Source organism: Sciurus vulgaris, assembly GCF_902686455.1.
Source record: "Sciurus vulgaris genome assembly, chromosome: 7".
In the NCBI taxonomy this organism is placed as follows: Eukaryota; Metazoa; Chordata; class Mammalia; order Rodentia; family Sciuridae; genus Sciurus; species Sciurus vulgaris.
Genome location: NC_136467.1, coordinates 86,323,543 through 86,343,053, shown reverse-complemented (window position 1 = coordinate 86,343,053; position 19,511 = coordinate 86,323,543). Strand labels below are relative to the sequence as shown.

The window sequence follows — 19,511 nt, the reverse complement described above, 5'->3', positions numbered from 1 at the left end:
ATTAAAATGACATTTGAAAAAAAATTTTAAAAAATCCAAAAATGAGGAACGAAGAAGAAAAAGAGAAAACATCTTAATGAGAAATAAAGAACTTGTTTCTGTTGCTGTGGTCAAAACTGTTGGCAGGGATGGATTTTCAATCTTTGTAGTTTTGGCTCTGTAACCTCTGGGTCAAGATCAAGGGGTTGATAATTCCAACATCTTTGTGCTCCTCCCTCAGCTGGCAGTTGTTGTGGCTAGGAGCTAAAGCTGGTTGTAATGGCCCCTAGTTTCCAATCTCTTAGTATAAACATGGATAGACAGAGGAGTGCTGACAGATGGTGTATGTCTACAGTGAAGTGTTGTAGGGTGCCAAATTGGAAGTTCCAGTAGTTGGAGTTTGATCATTGCTGACCTCTGGGTCTCTGTCAGTGGGTATTTGAGATTTGATTCATGCCCCCTATTGCTGGGGAGATCTTGGTCTCTGCTGGATGTCTGGGATCTCTGGGGTCTCTGGTAAAATCCACTTTTAGGTCATAGGGGTAAGACCTCCACAGATTTCATATTCCTATTCATATGAATTAACAGGCGAATGTCCCAGAGAGCAGAGCTCCTGTGTGGCCATTATGGGCATGATTTCAATAGCTCTTAGTGGGTACCGGAAAGAAAAGAAGTGCTTTCTTCTCCATATTGGAGGCTGTATGACTGCTCCAGGAACAATTTCCTTTCTCTGCCTATTTCAGTCATTGGTTCAGGCACATTCTGGGGATCATAATAGGGACTGCTGGCAACTTCCTTTGAGTTCGAGATCTCCTGTCTTTGCTTCCTGCTACATAGTACTTATAGATGCAAGCTGGTTTCCAAGATGCTGACTGGTTTCCATGCTGGCAAGTCCCAATTCCCAGTGAACTATCCACCCATGAGCTGAGCAATTTTTGGTTGGTTTTCATTGAACCACCAATTCTGGGTTCATAAGATCAGTCTCCCTCTCTATTTTACAAATTACCCAAAGTAAAATAAAAAATTTTTTTTTAATCCACCATACTGTCTTCTCTCTGCCTGTGTTCTTCCTCTCCTCAGCAGTCACCACTGCCACCAGCAGCCAAGCTGGTGCATCTCTAATATGTTATTTGTTATATTATATTTAAAGTTTCTGACTTTCTGTGTTTCTACGGTTTCTATGGTTTCTTTTGCAGTTTAGTATTAAGTTTCAGGTAGTTCCCTTAGTTACCTACCTCTCTGAGGAGCATTGTTCCTGCTTTGTAAATGTGGTGCAAAGGAATTGCTGGGAAGGGCATCCTTCCTCTATCTAATCTGCCATCTTCTTTCACTCCTATTTGTCCATTTTTAATTTTGTTTCCTGTGATTCTGAGATTTTACCCCTAAAATCTTTGTTTAAACCAATGTCTGAAAGGGTTTCCCCTATAGTTTCCTTCCAGCAGTTTCAAAGTTTTAGGTCTTATGAATAGGTCCTTGATCCTTTCAGAGTTGATTTTTGTAAGTGGCAAAAAGGAGAGATTTAGTCTCAAGTTTTGTCAGCACCATTTATTTGAGAGACTCTCCTTTTTTCAGTGTATGTTCTTGTATATGCCAACTCATCTGAATGGATCATTCCATCTCTGTCTCTTCCAAATACAATCATTATCTAAATTCAACCATTTGGTAAGTTATTAATTTATAGCCTATCATGTGTTGCTTGTTCACTAATTTCTAGTTTAAAGAAACATTGATTTGCTTTTCTTGTTTCACCAAACAGATCACAAGTTATCCAGGGCAGGAAGTAGGTGCAGGGCTCTTTGAGACTTCAAAGTTCCTAGAATTATAGCCTATAGTTCTTTGTTTTAAAAATTAAAAAAAAATTAAGTTGACTAACAGGCATTGCATATATTTATTAGGTACAAAATGGTGTTGTGATGTGTATATATATATACACATATACATATACACATTATGGAATACATCAAGTTATTACCATACACATTCATGTCATACTTCTTTTTAGGTGAGAACAGTTAAAATATTTTAGCATTTTCCAAGAGTGCAATGCATCATTACTAACAATAGTTTCCAAGTTGTGTAATATGTGACCTATAGTTCTTTTTTTTTTTTTTTTTTTTTAGTTTTCATCTTTTTTTTTTATTGTAAACAAATGGGATACATGTGGTTTCTCTGTTTGTACATGGCGTAAGGCATACCATTTGTGTAATCATAAATTACATAGAGTAATGTTGTTTGATTCATTGTTATTTTTTCCCTTCCCCCCACCCCTCCCACCCCTCTTTACCCTCTATACAGTACTTCCTTCCTCCATACTTGCCCCCCTCCCTAACCCTAACTCTAACCCTAACACTAACCCTTCCCTCCCCCCCATTATGTGTCATCCTCCACTTATTAGCGATATCATTCGTCCTTTGGCTTTTTGAGATTGGCTTATCTCACTTAGCATGATATTCTCCAATTTCATCCATTTGCCTGCAAATGCCATAATTTTATCATTCTTTATGGCTGAGTAATATTCCATTGTATATATGTACCACAGTTTCTTTATCCACTCATCAATTGAAGGGCATCTAGGTTGGTTCCACAGTCTGGCTATTGTGAATTGAGCAGCTATGAACATTGATGTGGCTGTATCTCTGTAGTATGCTGATTTTAAGTCCTTTGGGTATAGGCCAAGGAGTGGGATAGCTGGGTCATATGGAGGGTCCATTCCAAGTTTTCTAAGGAATCTCCACACTGCTTTCCAGAGTGGCTGCACTAATTTGCAGTCCCACCAGCAATGTATGAGTGTACCTTTCTCCCCACATCCTCGCCAACACCTGTTGTTGCTCGTATTCTTGATAATCGCCATTCTAATTGGGGTGAGATGGAATCTTAGGGTGGTTTTGATTTGCATTTCTCTTATTGCTAGAGATGTTGAACATTTTTCCATATGTTTGTTGATTGCTTGTAGATCTTCTTCTGTGAAGTGTCTATTCATTTCCTTAGCCCATTTGTCGACTGGATTATTTGAATTCTTGGAGTAGAGTTTTTTGAGTTCTTTATAGATTCTGGAGATTAGTGCTCTATCTGAAGTATGATTGGCAAAGATATTCTCCCACTCTGTAGGCTCTTTCTTCGCATTGCTGATAGTTTCCTTTGCTGAGAGAAAGCTTTTTAGTTTGAATCTATCCCAGTTATTGATTCTAGCTTTTATTTCTTGTGCTATGGGAGTCCTGTTAAGGAAGTCTGATCCTATACCAACAAGGTGAAGATTTGGACCTACTTTTTCTTCTATAAGATGCAGGGTCTCTGGTCTGATTCCGAGGTCCTTAATCCATTTTGAGTTTAGTTTCATGCATGGTGAGAGAAATGAGTTTAGTTTCATTCTGTTGCATATGGATTTCCAATTCTCCCAGCACCATTTGTTGAAGAGGCTATCTTTTCTCCATTGCATATTTTTGGCACCTTTGTCTAGTATGAGAAAATTGTATTTATTTGGGTTTGTGTCTGTGTCCTCTATTCTGTACCATTGATCTACCTTTCTATTTTGGTACCAATACCATGCCATTTTTGTTATTATTGCTTTGTAGTAGAGTTGAAGATCTGGTATTGCAATACCCCCTGTTTCACTCTTCCTGCTAAGGATTGCTTTAGCTATTCTGGGTTTCTTATTCTTCCAGATGAATTTCATAATTGCTTGCTCTATTTCTGTAAGGTATGTCATTGGGATTTTAATTGGAATTGCATTGAATTTGTATAGCACTTTAGGTAGTATGGCCATTTTGACAATATTAATTCTTCCTATCCAAGAACATGGAAGTTCTTTCCATCTTCTAAGGTGTTCTTCAATTTCTTTCTTTAGTGTTGTATAGTTCTCATTGTAGAGGTCTTTCACCTCTTTTGTGAGATTGATTCCCAAGTATTTTATTTTTTTCGAGGCTATTGTGAATGGGGTAGTTTTCCTAATTTCTCTTTCTGAAGATTCATCACTTATGTATAAAAATGCATTGAATTTATGGGCATTGATCTTGTAGCCTGCTACTTTACTGAATTCACTTATGAGTTCTAAGAGTCTTCTGGTGGAATTTCCAGGTTCCTCTAAATATATAATCATGTCATCAGCGAACAGGGATAGTTTGAGTTCTACTTTTCCAATTCGTATCCCTTTAATTTCTTTGGTTTGTCTAATTGCTCTGGCCAGAGTCTCAAGAACGATGTTGAATAGAAGTGGTGAAAGAGGGCATCCCTGCCTTGTTCCAGTTTTTAGGGGGAATGCTTTCAGTTTTTCACCATTTAGAATGATATTAGCCATGGGCTTAGCATAAATGGCCTTTACAATGTTAAGGAATGTTCCCACTATCCCTATTTTTTCTAGTGTTTTGAGCATGAAGGGGTGCTGTATTTTATCAAATGCTTTTTCTACATCTATTGAAATAATCATGTGATTCTTGACTTTAAGTCTATTAATATGGTGAATTACGTTTATTGATTTCCTGATGTTGAACCAACCTTGCATCCCTGGGATGAAACCCACTTGATCATGGTGCACTATCTTTTTAATATGTTTTTGTATGTGATTTGCTAAAATTTTGTTGAGAATTTTTGTGTCGATGTTCATTAAGGATATTGGTCTGAAATTTTCTTTCTTTGATGAGTCTCTGTCTGGTTTAGGTATCGGTGTGATACTGGCTTCATAGAATGAGTTTGGGAGGGTTCCCTCCTCTTCTATTTTATGGAATACTTTGAGAAGTATTGGAATGAGCTCTTCTTTAAAGGTTTTGTAGAACTCGGCTGAGAACCCATCTGGTCCCGGACTTTTCTTTGTTGGTAGGCTTTTGATGACTTCTTCTATTTCAGTACTTGAAATTGGTCTATTTAAATTGTTTATGTCCTCCTCGTTCAGTTTAGGCCATTCATATGTCTCTAGAAACCTGTTGATGTCTTCGAAATTTTCTATTTTGTTGGAGTATAGATTTTCAAAATAGCTTCTAATTATGTTTTGTATTTCACTGGTGTCTGTAGTGATATTTCCTTGTTCATTCCGAATTTTAGTGATTTGGGTTTTCTCTCGTCTTCTCTTTGTTAGTGTGGCTAAAGGTTTATCAATTTTGTTCATTTTTTCGAAGAACCAACTATTTATTTTGTCAATTTTTTGTATTGTTTCTTTTGTTTCAATTTCATTGATTTCAGCTCTGAGTTTAACTATTTCCTGTCTTCTACTACTTTTGGTGCTGGTGTGTTCTTCTTTTTCTAGGGCTTTGAGCTGTAGTGTTAGGTTGTTTATTTGTTGAGTTTTACTTCTTTTATTAAATGCGCTCCATGAAATAAATTTCCCTCTAAGTACTGCTTTTATAGTGTCCCAGAGATTTTGATATGATGTTTCTTTGTTCTCATTTACCTCTAAGAATTTTTTAATTTCCTTCCTAATATCTTCTGTTATCCATTCATCATATAATAGCATATTGTTTAATCTCCAGATGTTGGAATAGTTTCTGTGTTTTACTTTTTCATTTATTTCTAACTTCAATCCATTATGATCTGATAGAATACATGGTAGTGTCTCTATCTTTTTGTATTTGCTAACCTTAGCTTTGTGGCATAGTATATAGTCTATTTTAGAGAAGGATCCATGTGCTGCTGAGAACAAAGTGTATTCGCTCTTGGTTGGATGGTATATTCTATAAATGTCCGTTAAATCTATATTATTGCTTGTGTTATTGAGATCTATGGTTTCTTTGTTCAATTTTTGTCTGGAAGATCTGTCCAGTGGTGAGAGAGGCGTGTTAAAATCACCTAGTATTATTGTGTTATGGTCTATTTGGTTTCTGAAATTGAGAAGGATTTGTTTGACATACATGGATGAGCCACTGTTTGGGGCATAGATGTTTATGATTGTTATATCTTGCTGATTTATGCTTCCCTTAAGCAATATGAAATGACCTTCTTTATCCCTTCTGACTAACTTTGGCTTGAAGTCCACATTATCAGAAATGAGGATGGATACTCCAGCTTTTTTGCTGAGTCCATGTGCATGGTATGTTTTTCCCCATCCTTTCACCTTTAGTCTATGGGTATCTTTTTCTATGAGGTGAGTCTCTTGCAGGCAACATATTGTTGGATCTTTCTTTTTAATCCAATCTGCCAGTCTATGTCTTTTGATTGATGAATTCAGGCCATTAACGTTCAGGGTTATTATAGAGATATGATTTGGTTTCCCGGTCATTTGGTTCATTTTTTATATTTTATTTATTTATTTGTTTGACACAACTTGTTTCCTCCTTTATTTGACAATTCCATTAGGATAATTCTTCCCTTTGCTGATTTGCTTCTTTGTTTTTCATCTGTTCCTCATGGAATATTTTGCTGAGAATGTTCTGTAATGCTGGCTTTCTTTTTGTAAATTCTTTTAGCTTTTGTTTATCATGGAAGGATTTTATTTCATCGTCCAATTTGAAGGTAAGTTTTGCTGGGTATAAGATTCTTGGTTGGCATCCATTTCCTTTCAGGGCTTGAAAAATGTTGTTCCAGGCCCTTGTAGCTTTTAGGGTCTGGATTGAAAAATCTGCTGATATCCGTATTGGTGTCCCCCTGAATGTAATTTGGTTCTTTTCTCTCACAGCCTTTAAAATTCTGTCTTTATTTTGTATGTTAGGTATTTTCATTATAATGTGCCTTGGTGTGGGTCTGTTGTAATTTTGTGTATTTGGAGTCCTATAAGCTTCTTGAACTTGATTTTCCATTTCATTCTTCAGATTTGGGAAATTTTCTGATATTATTTCATTGAATAAATTGTTCATTCCTTTGGCTTGTTTCTCTAGGCCTTCCTCAATCCCAATAATTCTTAAATTTGGCCTTTTCATGATATCCCATAGTTCTTGGAGATTCTGTTCATGATTTCTTACCATCTTCTCTGTTTGTTCAACTTTGTTTTCAAGGTTAAATGTTTTGTCTTCAATGTCTGAGGTTCTGTCTTCCAGGTGTTTTATCCTGCTGGATATGCTTTCTATGGAGTTCTTAATTTGGTTTATTGTTTCCTTCATGTCAAGGATTTCTGTTTGGTTTTTTTTTTCAATATCTCTAACTCTTTATTGAAATGATCTTTTGCTTCCTGTATTTGCTCTTTTAATTGTCGATTGGTGCGATCATTCAATGCTTGCATTTGCTCTTTCATCTCATCATTCAGTGCATGCATTTGCTCTTTCATCTTATCGTTTGCTTCTCTGATCATTTTAATTATGTACATTCTGAACTCCTTTTCTGTCATTTCTTCTGCCATGCTGTCATTGGGTTTTATTGATGTAACATCTAGATTTGTTTGCAGCATTTTCTTTCCTTGTTTTCTCATATTGTTCAGGTATCAGTGGACCGCTGAGATAATGCAGATTTCCTCTATTGACTTACAATGTCCCTGAAGATTTCTATATATATCCCCCCTTAGCCTTCAGTAGGCTGCAGTCTTGGAGGAAGTTGATAATGCGGTGCTCCACAAGGAAGCTGCCTCTCTAGGAGTGGTGGCCTTCAGGTGGGGTATAATCCCTGCTAGTGGGCAGAGGTGCCTCCACTTGTTGACCAATGGTCATCCAAATGGGACCTAGGCTGCGGGCTGAGGCAAGGCCTGTTTGGGCCTGAGTCTCTGGTTTTACCGTCCTTGTGGGGAAACCTCACCCGGCAGGGAAGACTCACCCGGTGGGGAGGTCTCGCTGGTCAGTTCCCTCCTAGAGGTTCCCCTCAATTTACAGCTACCGCCTAGGCTGGGCTGCCTTCCTCTGCAAAGTTCCCAGGGGCCCGGCCCTACCTCTTGCCTGGGAGCCTCACCCTTCGCAGATGACTCTCCTTAGGCTGCCCCTCCTCAGAGAATCTGCCCGCAGGCCTGGAGCCTTCGCTATGCCCCTAAGCCTGTCTCTGTGCGGCTCTTCCACCAAGAAGCCTCCTAGATCCTGGGACCCTGCTCTGCACCTAATCGCCTGGCTATGCGGCCCCTCCTCTGAGCAGCCACCTGGGGCCCTGTACAATTGCTCTGAGTCCCAGAGACCTGCCAGACGCCTCTTCCTCCAGACAGCCGCCCAGTATTCTGGTGCGGTCACTAGGAGTCCAAGAAACTCACTGCGTGCCTCCACCTCCCACCAACCACCCGTAGCCCTGGGCAATCAATCACTCTGAGTCGAAGTGACCCTCCCCGTTCCTCCTCCTTCTCCAGGTAACCCCCCGGGTGTTCAGGAGCGGTCGCTCTGAGTGGCTCTGAATTCACGTGACCCGCTGCACGGGTCCTCTGGGCAGCCACCCGGCGCTCTGGTGCGGTCACTCAAGACCAAGCGACCCACCACGCTTCTCCTCCAGGCAGACCCCTGTGTTCAGGAGCTGTCACTTTAAGTCCAAACAACTCACCACTCGCCTTCTCCTCTGAGCAGCCGCCTGGAGCGCTAATGCAGTCACTGCGAGTCCAAACGCCCCGCCGCTCTCCTCCTCCTCCTCCTCCTCCTCCTCCTCCGGGCAGGCCCTGGTGTTCAGAAGTGGTCTGAGTCCAAACAGCTCGCCACGCAGCCCCTCCTCTGGCAACCGCCTGTAGCTCTGGTGTAGTCACTCTGAATCCAAGCGGCCGCGCTCCTCTTCTTCCTCCTCGTCCTCAGGGCAGGCCCCGGTGTTCAGAAGCAGTCGTTCTGAGTCCAAACAGCTCGCCGCGGAGCTTCTCCTCTGGCAACCGCCTGTAGCTCTGGTGCAGTCACTCCGAATCCAAGCGGCCATGTTCCTCCTCCTCCTCTTCAGGGCAGGCCCCGGTGTTCTGAGTCCACACCGCTCTCCTCGCTACTCCTCCCCTGGGCAGCCGCCGGAGCCCCAGTGGTTGCTCCGAGTCCCGGCGCTGTGCTGAGCGGCCTCCTTGACGGCGCTTCCAGTTGTCCGAGTTCACTGCTCCAGCGGGGGGTGGGGTGTCTCGCCGGCAGCTCTACTTCACAAAGTTTCCTGCGTTCCGGGACCACCGTCCCATCCGGGACGCCTTCCCAACGGGTGAGAGTCACCCGGCTGCTTTGAGTTGGTCCCAAGTGTCTCAATATCTCCTCTTTTGAATCCTGAGTCCTGGAGCAACATGAAATGCAGCCACCCTCTAGGCCGCCATCTTGAAACCTCTCTGAAGCTATAGTTCTTAATTGTCGATTAATGGAAAATTAGAATGGTTGGCCTTCAAGCTGCAACTCAAATATAAATCTCCAAAAATTTCAAACAGGTCAAATTCCAAATGATTGAAAACTTGTTATAATAGCACACAAGAATTCTCAGTTCTATTTTTTAAGGAATGAGATATGAAAATTCTACATTTATTTATCATTAGCTTAGTCATAAAATGTTATGTGCAAAGTACAATAACAGGACTCCAAATTGTTCCCAAACAGTTTCTTGTTCCTAGGTACTACAAGGGAGATCATGCAAATCCTTACTGGATTTCTTTTTTTAAATCAGTCCTAGTTGAATTGTCTCTAGTGACTGAGTAAGTTTTAAATCTTTTTGATTGAAAGAATGTAACTAAAACAGCATTTTGTTCTGTTCCATATGTTTAGTGGTGCTGCAGAGAAGGGTGTTGGACATGGAGGGAGTACCATAGGCTTACCTTGAACAACAGAAACTCAGTAACATAGACAGACATCTTAAAGGTAATGTCAAATACTATCTTTAAAGAGGAAATGGGTTCTGTAAGAGAAAAAACAAGATTTCCACCCCTTTGGAATAGGAGTCCATTTCTGCATTTCTCTAGGGTCAGCAGTGTAGAATATCAATACCTTCGAACTATTAATACTGATTAGAGGAGAGCAGTGACACATGATCAAAGTAACATTGTGGTTAATCAGCACTCCCTGGTCTTTTTCACCAGCTACTTAATTGGCCCCCTGCCTCTTTTTCTCACCACATTCAAATCCATTCTTTACAAGTCAGCTATAAGGCTCTTTCTGCAGGAATAAATACTGCATAATTGGTTTGCTTTTCTGCTTATTCATAGGTAGAAGCACCTTAGCAGCGTCTGAAGCCCTGACTGCTTTCCTGCACTCATGTCTTGCTATCATTTCTCTCACACTTTATGCTCCAGTGATCCTCAACTACTTACATGTTCAAGCATAGTAACCTGTTATATGTTGCAAGGTTTTTGGATACTGTTGTCTCTCTGGATCCTACACCATTTCCCCTTCTTCTCCTGTTTAGTGTATTTCAAAACACTGGGCTTATATGAGTGGATTAAATGTCAGTGAAATTTCTATTTAAATAAAAACCCTACTCAAGTGATACTTTTCAGAAGCCTTCTTGACTTCCATTGACAAATAAAGTCACTTCTGGCTCTCTGCTTCTGTTGTTTGTATATATTTTTCCCCTTTAAAAAATCATTGTCATTGTCATACTGCATTTTGATGGTATCTGAGAAATCTGAGGACTGCAGTTGTTTTGGCTTTCTGAGGGTGGTTGGGGGTGGTTATTCAATACAAGAATTCTGGAAGTTAATTGGTTTGCGCTGAACATCAAAGAATAGTGTGTTATTAAATTTGAAAGGGACTTGAGTTGGAGTAATGAGGAAATCAAGGATCTAGGGAGACTGAGGGACAGTTACATGCTATTTTCTTCCTTCTCAATGAATTTAGCTGTCTCATTGTGCTTTGTCTTTTAATTTTTTTAGAACTTTATTTTTTTTATTTTTACAGATTGCATTCTGATTATTTAAAAAATATTTACATAAAATTGCATACATTTATCATGTATGACATGGTATTTTGGAAAATATACCTTGGGTAATGACTATAACATGTTAATTTATCCTTGCATCACCTCACATAATTGTCATTTTGTGGTGAGAACTCTTAAAATCTCTCTCAGCATTTTTAAAGCACATACTTTATTGTTATTAATTGCAGGCATCATGTTGTAAATAGATCTCTTGAACTTATTTCAGATATGTAAATGAAATTTTGCAATCCTAGACCAATATCTCTGTCCCTCCTCTCTGCCCAGCACTTGGTTCCCACCATTCTCTCTATTTTAGATCAATTGTTTCAGGTTTCACATATGAGAGCATGTGGTATCTGTCTTTCCTTATCTGGCTTATTTCACTGAATATAGTATCCTCCAGGCTCATCCATGTTGTCACAAGTGATGGATTTTTATTCTTTTTCTAGGCCAAATAGTATTGCCTTGTGTGTATATGCCACCTTTTCTTTATCTATTCATCTCTGTAATTTATCTAAAGTTGAAGCTGTGACTTTCTTAATGGCACTAGATAATAGTATAAGGAAATGACCCCGAAACATGCTTATAAATGTGACTGCCTACCAAACTTAAAACACTTGATCCCGACAAATATTACAAAGTGGAGAGTCAAAGGCCAGTAGTGAACATGTGACTATGAATATATTCAGAGATGTTTTGCTTAACAAGTATTTATGCAATTCCTGCTGAGTGCCAGGCGCTTTGGGAAATGCTGGAGATAGCAGGGATAAGGAACTTGGAATTCTGATTCCCTAGAGTGTGTTGCCCAGTGGGGATTCCAGAAGGCGAACGGGACCTTGTGATGTACTAAGAAAGGAGCTGTCATAGAGAAGGTGTAGCTTTTTCTATAATGGAAGCATTTATGGTGAGACCTTCTACAGACTTGGGGTTAGGATAGGTTTTCTGGTGATAAAATAAAACCCAAAATAGTATCTGGAAAGACTTGGGGTGGCATAGAAAGACATGTATCTCCTTCATCATGCTGTGTCATAAATATTTATTTAAATCTATCTGGCATACATTCTATTGGACAAATTATCTTAAAGTTCAATATATGCCAAGTGTCTTCCTCTAAGTAAATATTATTTATAACATATATACACTCTTGAAAGGTGATAAATGGACCCAGTCATTCATACTTGGTTACCTCATTCAAAACAATTTTCAAAGTGTGATTTTCCTTCATGAATATTTTAATAAATCATAAATCATCATTTAAGTGATAAGAATGTTAATTGACTTTTTTCCTCTCTTGCCATAAAACATTAAGGATAACATAGAGGAAAGGGGTTAGTTACTGTCATGCTCATTTGCTATGTGAAAATAAAATGAGAAAGATTTCCTGTGTACTCAGGATTAAACTTTCTTTTTTTCATTGTTAGTTTTTTGTCCTTTACACATCTGGAAATCATAAATTGATGTCAATTTTAATGTTTTATTCACATTCCAGTTGTAAACTGTGCCATATTACATATTATTTTATTAATATAATAAATGATTCATTGACCATGTTGGAAAAAGAGTGGCTTTGCCAAGTTTGAAATGGGCCTGAGCAGGCACAATTTGTATAGGTCTATTGTATAGGTCTAGCTTTCTTTGATGAGCTTATCTCCTGCTCCAATTAGCTGGGGGATTTTCCTCCTCAGTCACAATATATATATATATTTTTTGACTTCAAACAACAGAAATTTATTCTCTCACAGTTTTGGAGTTGGAACCAAGGTGCTGCTCTTTGAGAACTCTCTGGGGGAGGATCCATCCTTGCCTCTTCCAGTGCTGGTAGTACTGAGTGATATCTGGCTTATGACACATAACTCCAGTCTTTGGTCTATTCACATGGCTGCCATCTCTCTGGGCCTATGTGTTGTGTTTCACATAGCATTCTCCCCATGTGTCTTTGTCCAAAATTCCCTTTTCTTTTCTTTTTTTTTTTTTTTTTTTTTTAACCTTTAAATTGTTTATTTAGTTTTATGTGGTGCTGGGAAACAAACCCAGTGCCTCACATGTGCTAGGCAAACACTACCACTGAGCCACAACCCCAGCCCCCGCTTTTTTTTTTTTTTTCCTTTTTTTTTTATTGTAAACAAATGGGATACATGTTGTTTCTCTGTTTGTACATGGAGTAAAGGCATACCATTTGTGTGGTCATAAATTTACATAAAGTAATGTTGTTTGATTCATTCTGTTATTTTTTCCCTTCCCCCCACCCCTCCTCAGTCACAATATTATTAGTCACAACATTTTATCAGAAAAGTTGTTTTTGAAGTGTGGGGAAGTGATATTGGCCAAATTATATTGTGTACATGTATAAATGTGGAACAATATATCATTATCATAATATAACATTATTATGTATGTATAATGCTCAATAAAAATATGTAGAAAAGAAAGAAAAGTTTTCTTTGGTATATTTTGGTTATAGTGATTAAATTATGTGTTTGATTGCTGTCAAATTTGCAGTAATACAAATTATGTTTAAAAATTAGTCTAGACTTGTTGCATGTTCTTCAAGGGATTTTAAAAAGCTCTATTACTAGTCTTTCTTATGACATTATTTTGACATTGAATTTCTCCCCACGGTCTCTTTCAAGTTCACTTTGCAAGATCGTTGCTTTATAGGTGACTAACTTAGGACATAGAAAGCATCTTGGAGCTGCAAACACATACCTCTAGGAGAGAGCTAGAAAAATATTTTAGATGATTGCTGGCTTGTAGAGTAGCTTGTTCAGGATGATGATCTTTTTGGTTTCTTCAGCACCTTCAAGTATGTTCACTCTGCAGTATTAGGACCCCTCAGAGAGGAACATTTTAGTGCTTGAAATTTTTTTTGTCTCCCAAAGAGTACTAATACATATATTTTAAAAAGTTTTTCATCATCATTCACCTGGGTGGTAAGTTGTCGCATTGCTATTTGGCTTTCCTCCAAATGCCAGTTCCAATTTTCCTCCTATAAATTTAACAGGGAGAAAATCACTTCCCTTAAGACTAGAAGCTCTTTGGTGCTGTGTGTCTGTCAAGAATTCCAGAAGCAATTCCTGAGTGTGAGTTTTAGAGGCAACAATTCGTCTCACTGAATGGCTTTGGATATTAAATAATAATTAACTCTTATTTCTTGAAACTACATGAATTGTGTGCAGAGAAAAATCAAGATTCCAGAATAAAATGACAGAGATTTTTTTTTTTTAATAAATTCTCTCCCATAAATTCACTTTTTCTGATTCCCAGGTGTCAACTTTGATTTTCTTTTGGTGGGCAGGGCTCGCTGAAGGTGGAGGAGGACTCAATCTTCCAAGAATCCCTAGTATTTCCCGGCCCCTCGTGAGATCTATGAGGCCCAGAACAAGCGTATATACAACATTTCTAGTCAAAATTATTTAAATAAAGCTAAAGTCCTTATATTAATTAAAAATTATTTAATTTTATCTAATATTTTCAAGCTACTTGTAACCCTATTCAATGCCATTTAATTAGCAGTGGAAAAGCACAATTGAATTTTAAAAAAATTTTTACAGACTGCATTTTGATTCATTGTACACAAATGGGGTACATCATTTCATTTCTATGGTTGTACATGATGTAGATTCATACCATTCGTGTAATCATACATGTACATAGGGTACAATTGAATTTTATGGAGGCTCTATTTGGTATCTCAGAATTCATGAAATGGGTATCATTAGTGACCATCATGTCATACATATGTCTATCATATGATAAATCTTATGGATAAACAAATACTTAAAAAAATACTTCATGCTACAAAAGATAAGTAGCAGTATCTTGCATGTATGAAATCTCATGTTTGACTATGGGAAATTAACATAATTACAAAGTTCAGCTTAAACTATCTTAAAACTAATAAGAGTTTGCTAATAAATTTATAGTGTTTTGGAGATTAAACAAAGCTCCTTATTTACATAATATCATGATTATAACTTAAATTTTAACTTTAGCATAGAGTTATCAACAAGGGGATTGAGTTTTCCTGAACTTAACATGAGAAACAAAAAGGAAAAAAAAGAAAATATTGTAAAAAGATAGTGTCCTTATTTTAGACCCTGAGACAAATATTTGCATATAGATAATTTTATTTGGGAAATTATCCCAGAGAACATTGTTAGAAAAGTGCAGTGGTTAATTTTATGTATCAGCTTCACTGGGACAAAGCATGCTTAGAAAACTGGCAAATGTTGTTGTTGTTGTTATTATTATTGTAGTGCTGGGGATTGGGGGGGGGGGCTTGCATATGCTAAGGAAGCACTCTCCCACTGAGCTGCATCTCCTGCCAGAAACATTATTTCTCAGTGTGTCTGTGAGAATATTTTTGGAAGATGTTAACATTTGAACTAGAAAAATTATCTCCCTCACTGAAGCAGGTGGTCATTATCCGTTCTCTTTATCCAACTGTCAGGGTTCTGAATAGAAAGGAAAGACAGAAGGAAGGTTTTCCATTTGAGCTGGGACATCCATGTTCTGCCCTCAGATTTTGCTGCTTCTGATTTTGGGGCCTTTGGACTTAGATTGGGACTAATGCCACCAGTTTCCCCCTTTACCCTGCTCCCCCATCCCCAGGCCTTACGTCAAGGATTGAATTACATCCTCAGCTATTTTGGTTCTCTAGCTTTTAGATGGCAGATCATGGGATTTCTTGGTCTCCATAATCCTCCCAGACTGGATTATAATAGGTCTCTCTATGCACTGAGGTTTGGTGGCATACGCCTATAATCCCAGTGACTCAGGAGGCTGAGGTAGAAGGATCTAGTGTTTGAGGTCAGCCTCAGCAACTTAGTGAGGCTCTAAGCACCTTAATAAGATCCCATCTCAAAATAAAAACATTAAAAGGATTGGGGATGTGAGGTGGTAAAGTGCCTCTGTTTTCAAGCTTCAGTCTCAGTACTCCCTCTCAAAAAAAGATTGCTCCTCCTCTTCCTCCTCTCTCTGTCTTTCTCTCTGTCTCCCTGTCTCTCTCTGTTTCTCTGTCTCTCTTCCATACTGATTATGTTTGTCTGGGGACTCCTGACTAATACAGAAGGAAGGAAGCCAATAAGTGCATTAAAGAGCAAATTGCCATTGTGGGCAACTAGAGCTCAATGCCAATGGGGATTTCTTAAGTGCTATGTAAACATACCTGAGTTGTCCCACCAAGGGACAAGAAAGCCTGAGCTACTTACTCACTAACTCCTGTCTATTAGCAATAAAGAGCTGCTTCGGAATGCATTAACTTCCAAGATCTTTAGTCTGTCTAATTAAACATGCTTCTTCAGTTCAAGATATTGCTCAGGTAGAGTTACAGGTGTTTGCAGTAAGAAGCTCTTGGCCTATATAAGGGTGGAAAAACCTGAGAGATATAGGTGGGGCAAAATATGTCTGCTACAGAGGGAACCCTCTGTGAGGAGAATTTGAAATAGAAAACGAGAAAGAAAATAAACAGGAGACTTTCCTCAGATTTGGCCAAAAGATATCATAGGCCCACATAAATGAGGGATTAAAATGTTGATCTTTGAGGTAGTAAAGAATTGATGAGAAAAAATGACTACCTGAAATAATGGATTTGGTGCTTTCATATTGGGATTAATTTCTTTAACCTAAACATAATGAAATATATGAACTGATTTATAAATCAAGTTTTTGTGAATTTCATTATATTCTTAGTTTGTAGTAGGTATGATGAGTTTGATTTGAGGAGCATATTAGCTTCCATGAGTTACAAAAATTTAAATATGAAAGATGTATAGAAATTGGAATAAAAGAATGTCTCAAATATAGTATATTAGCACTTCTTCCTGATCATTTGTAGAATTTTTATTGTTTAACACATAAATGTCAAGTTAACTTTATAAGAATCAGATAAACCAATAAATGGTGAATTTAGAAAGTCAAAATAATTTTTTAAAGATTGATTTACCTGTACAAACCCTTAGGATTTCATAATCTATATCAGACATATCTATTTGTCAACATAAATAATGATAAAAATAAAGGTTAGTGAGTTTATGTGTATAAATCAGAATTTTTATAAGATTAATTTCTGTATTACTTATCAAAGTATGATTTGTCTGACAATCTAATTATTGACCATGTACCAAAGTAGGTCAAGTCATGCATTTTAATGATGTATTATTAATTTTGGAAAAGTTATAATGATGTCTGAACTTGAGCAGTATTATTTTTTGAGAGAGATACAATTTTAATGACAGAATACAATTTTTGCTACTTAGGGCAAAGTTTTGGCATTTTCTTTTCAACTCCTGAAGTCTGAGTATGGTTTAAGAAAAGGGCAAATCTGCATGATGAAGTTTAGCAATGCCATTAAGATGCTGCAAGTCTGCTAAATAGTTTGTTTCTTTGCACCGTTGAGTCTTCCAATAAAAAAAACTTCTAAGGAAATCATAAGGATGATTAAAGAATTAGAAAATAGGACGCATCAGGGAAAAGGTAAAAGAACAGACATTCTTTGTCCTCAAGGCCATTTTCATAATTCTCTTCAAGTATTTGTATAGCATGTACCCATAATATGGTATTCCATATAATATCACTAAGGGAAAGCAAAGGGATGATGAGCTGAAATTATAGTATAATGAATTTCATTCAGCAGGTTGTAAGGAAGAATTTTGGGAGAGATAATAAGGAATAAAAAAATTGTAATAAGCAAATGAGAGAAGCTTTGGATCCTCTTTTGAGGAATTTAAAATACAGGAGAAAGCTACTTTTTTTATTTTTACAGACCACATTTTGATTCATTGTACACAAATGGGGTACATCTTTTCATTTCTATGATTGTGCACAAAGTAGATTCATACAATTCATGTAATCATACATGTACATAAGGTAATGATGTCTGTCTCAGTCCACCATTTTTCATACTCCTCCCTCATGTCTCTCTATATAATCTAAAACTACCTTTTTAAAAATAATTTATTTATTTAGATTGATTATACACAAATGAGGTAAAACTTATTTCTCTGGTTGTACACGAAGTAGAGTCATACCATTTGTGTAATCATACATGTACATAGGGAAATGATGTTTGTTGCAATCTGTTATTTTTCCTTCCCCCACCCCTGCCATCCCTCTTTCATTCATACAATCCACCCTCCATTCTTGCCTCCCTCCTACCCCTCATTGTATCATCATCCACTTATCAGAGAGATTATTGGGCCTTTGATTTTTTAGGATTGGCTTATCTCACTCAGCATGATATTCTCCAACTTCATCCATTTGACTGCAAATGCCATAATTTTATTCTTCTTTATGGCTGAGTAAAATTCCATTGTGTATATATACCATAGTTTCTTTATCCACTCATCAATTGAAGGGCATCTAGGTTAGTTCTACAATCTAGCTATTGTGAATTCAGCAGCTATGAACATTGATGTGGCTGCATCTCTGTAGTATGCTGATTTTCAGTCCTTTGGGTATAGTCCAAAGATTGGGATAGCTGTGTCAAATAGTGGTTCCATTCTGCTTTCTAAGGAATTCCACACTGCTTTCCAGAGTGGTTGCACTACTTTGCATCCCCACCAGCAATGTATGAGTGTACCTTTTTCCCCACATCCTCACCAACACCTATTGTTGCTTGTGTTCTTGATAATCACCATTCTAATTGGGGTGAGGTGAAATCTTAGGGTAGTTTTGATTTGCATTTCTCTTATTACTAGAGATGTTGAACATTTTTTCATATATCTGTTGATTGCTTGTAGATCTTCTGTGAAGTGTCTGCTTATTTCCTTAGCCCATTTGTTGATTAGGTTATTTGTATTCTTGGTGTAAAGTTTTTTTGAGTTCTTTATAGATTCTGGAGATTAGTGCTCTATCTGAAGTTTGTGTGGCAAAGATTTTCTCTTACTCTGTAGACTCTCTCTTCACATTGCTGATAGTTTCCTTTGTTGAGAAAAAAATTTTTAGTTTGAATATATCCCAATTATTGATTCCTGCTTTTATTTCTTGTGCCTTGGGAGTCATGTTAAGGAAGTCTGATCCTAAGCCGACATGGCTACTTTTGATACTATCTTTGGGAAGAAGAATGAATGGAATTACTCCTTAATGAGTCTACCCACATTTTTTGCTTTAAAAATCTGCCCGGATATTTTCAATCTGAATAATAATTTCAGAATCTATATTGTATGCTACAGGGTACCTTTCCCTCTGTATTTCTAGTCATTTATTTTCTTATTAAAATGAGTTTTTGCTTTCAGTTTTTAGACTATTTTAGATTTACAGAAAACTTACAGTGCTGAATGCTTATGTACTCCACACTTAGTGCCCCCTATTGGGAAACTTAGGTTAGTACGCATGTTACCTTGATACAGTACATTTTCCCAACTGATGAACCAGTGTTGATGCACTTATTGACTAAAGTTCACATTTTATATACATTTTCTTAGTTTTTATTTAATGGCCTTTTACTATTCCAGGGTATTGTGCTCTTTGCTACTGACTTATCATTGGTTCTAGGCCTTAACTGACAGAGTGTCTGTGTACTAACCTACGTGTGTGTGTGTGTGTGTGTGTGTGTTGTATATACACACAACAATAAACAGTATGTATACTTTTCACTTATATCTGTATCAAGCTAAACATGAGTTTGTATTGATGTCCTCAACTCTAACCTACTCCCACATGGATCATTCTAGTATCCTTCCTTCTCTTGTTTATAATATTCTATTCCAATAATGAAAAACCTGACTCCACCATTTATTTAATTAGATGCTAATTCCTCCAGTAATAATGTTCCTTAATCATGAATGTTAGGCTGGGTGTCTTTATAAGGGAGTTTCTACAAAATTTTCATGACACAACTGATTTCTCTT

General features: G+C 37.6%; 1 long non-coding RNA gene across 1 annotated transcript; it reads left to right on the top strand.

Moving 5' to 3' along the window:
* Positions 1-1,548: 1,548 nt before the first annotated feature.
* LOC306665212 lies at positions 1,549-9,979 on the top strand. The gene is made up of 3 exons (XR_013764945.1): positions 1,549-1,641; positions 9,513-9,605; positions 9,950-9,979. It is a non-coding gene; the product is annotated as an uncharacterized lncRNA (long non-coding RNA).
* The last annotated feature ends 9,532 nt before the right edge of the window (positions 9,980-19,511 follow it).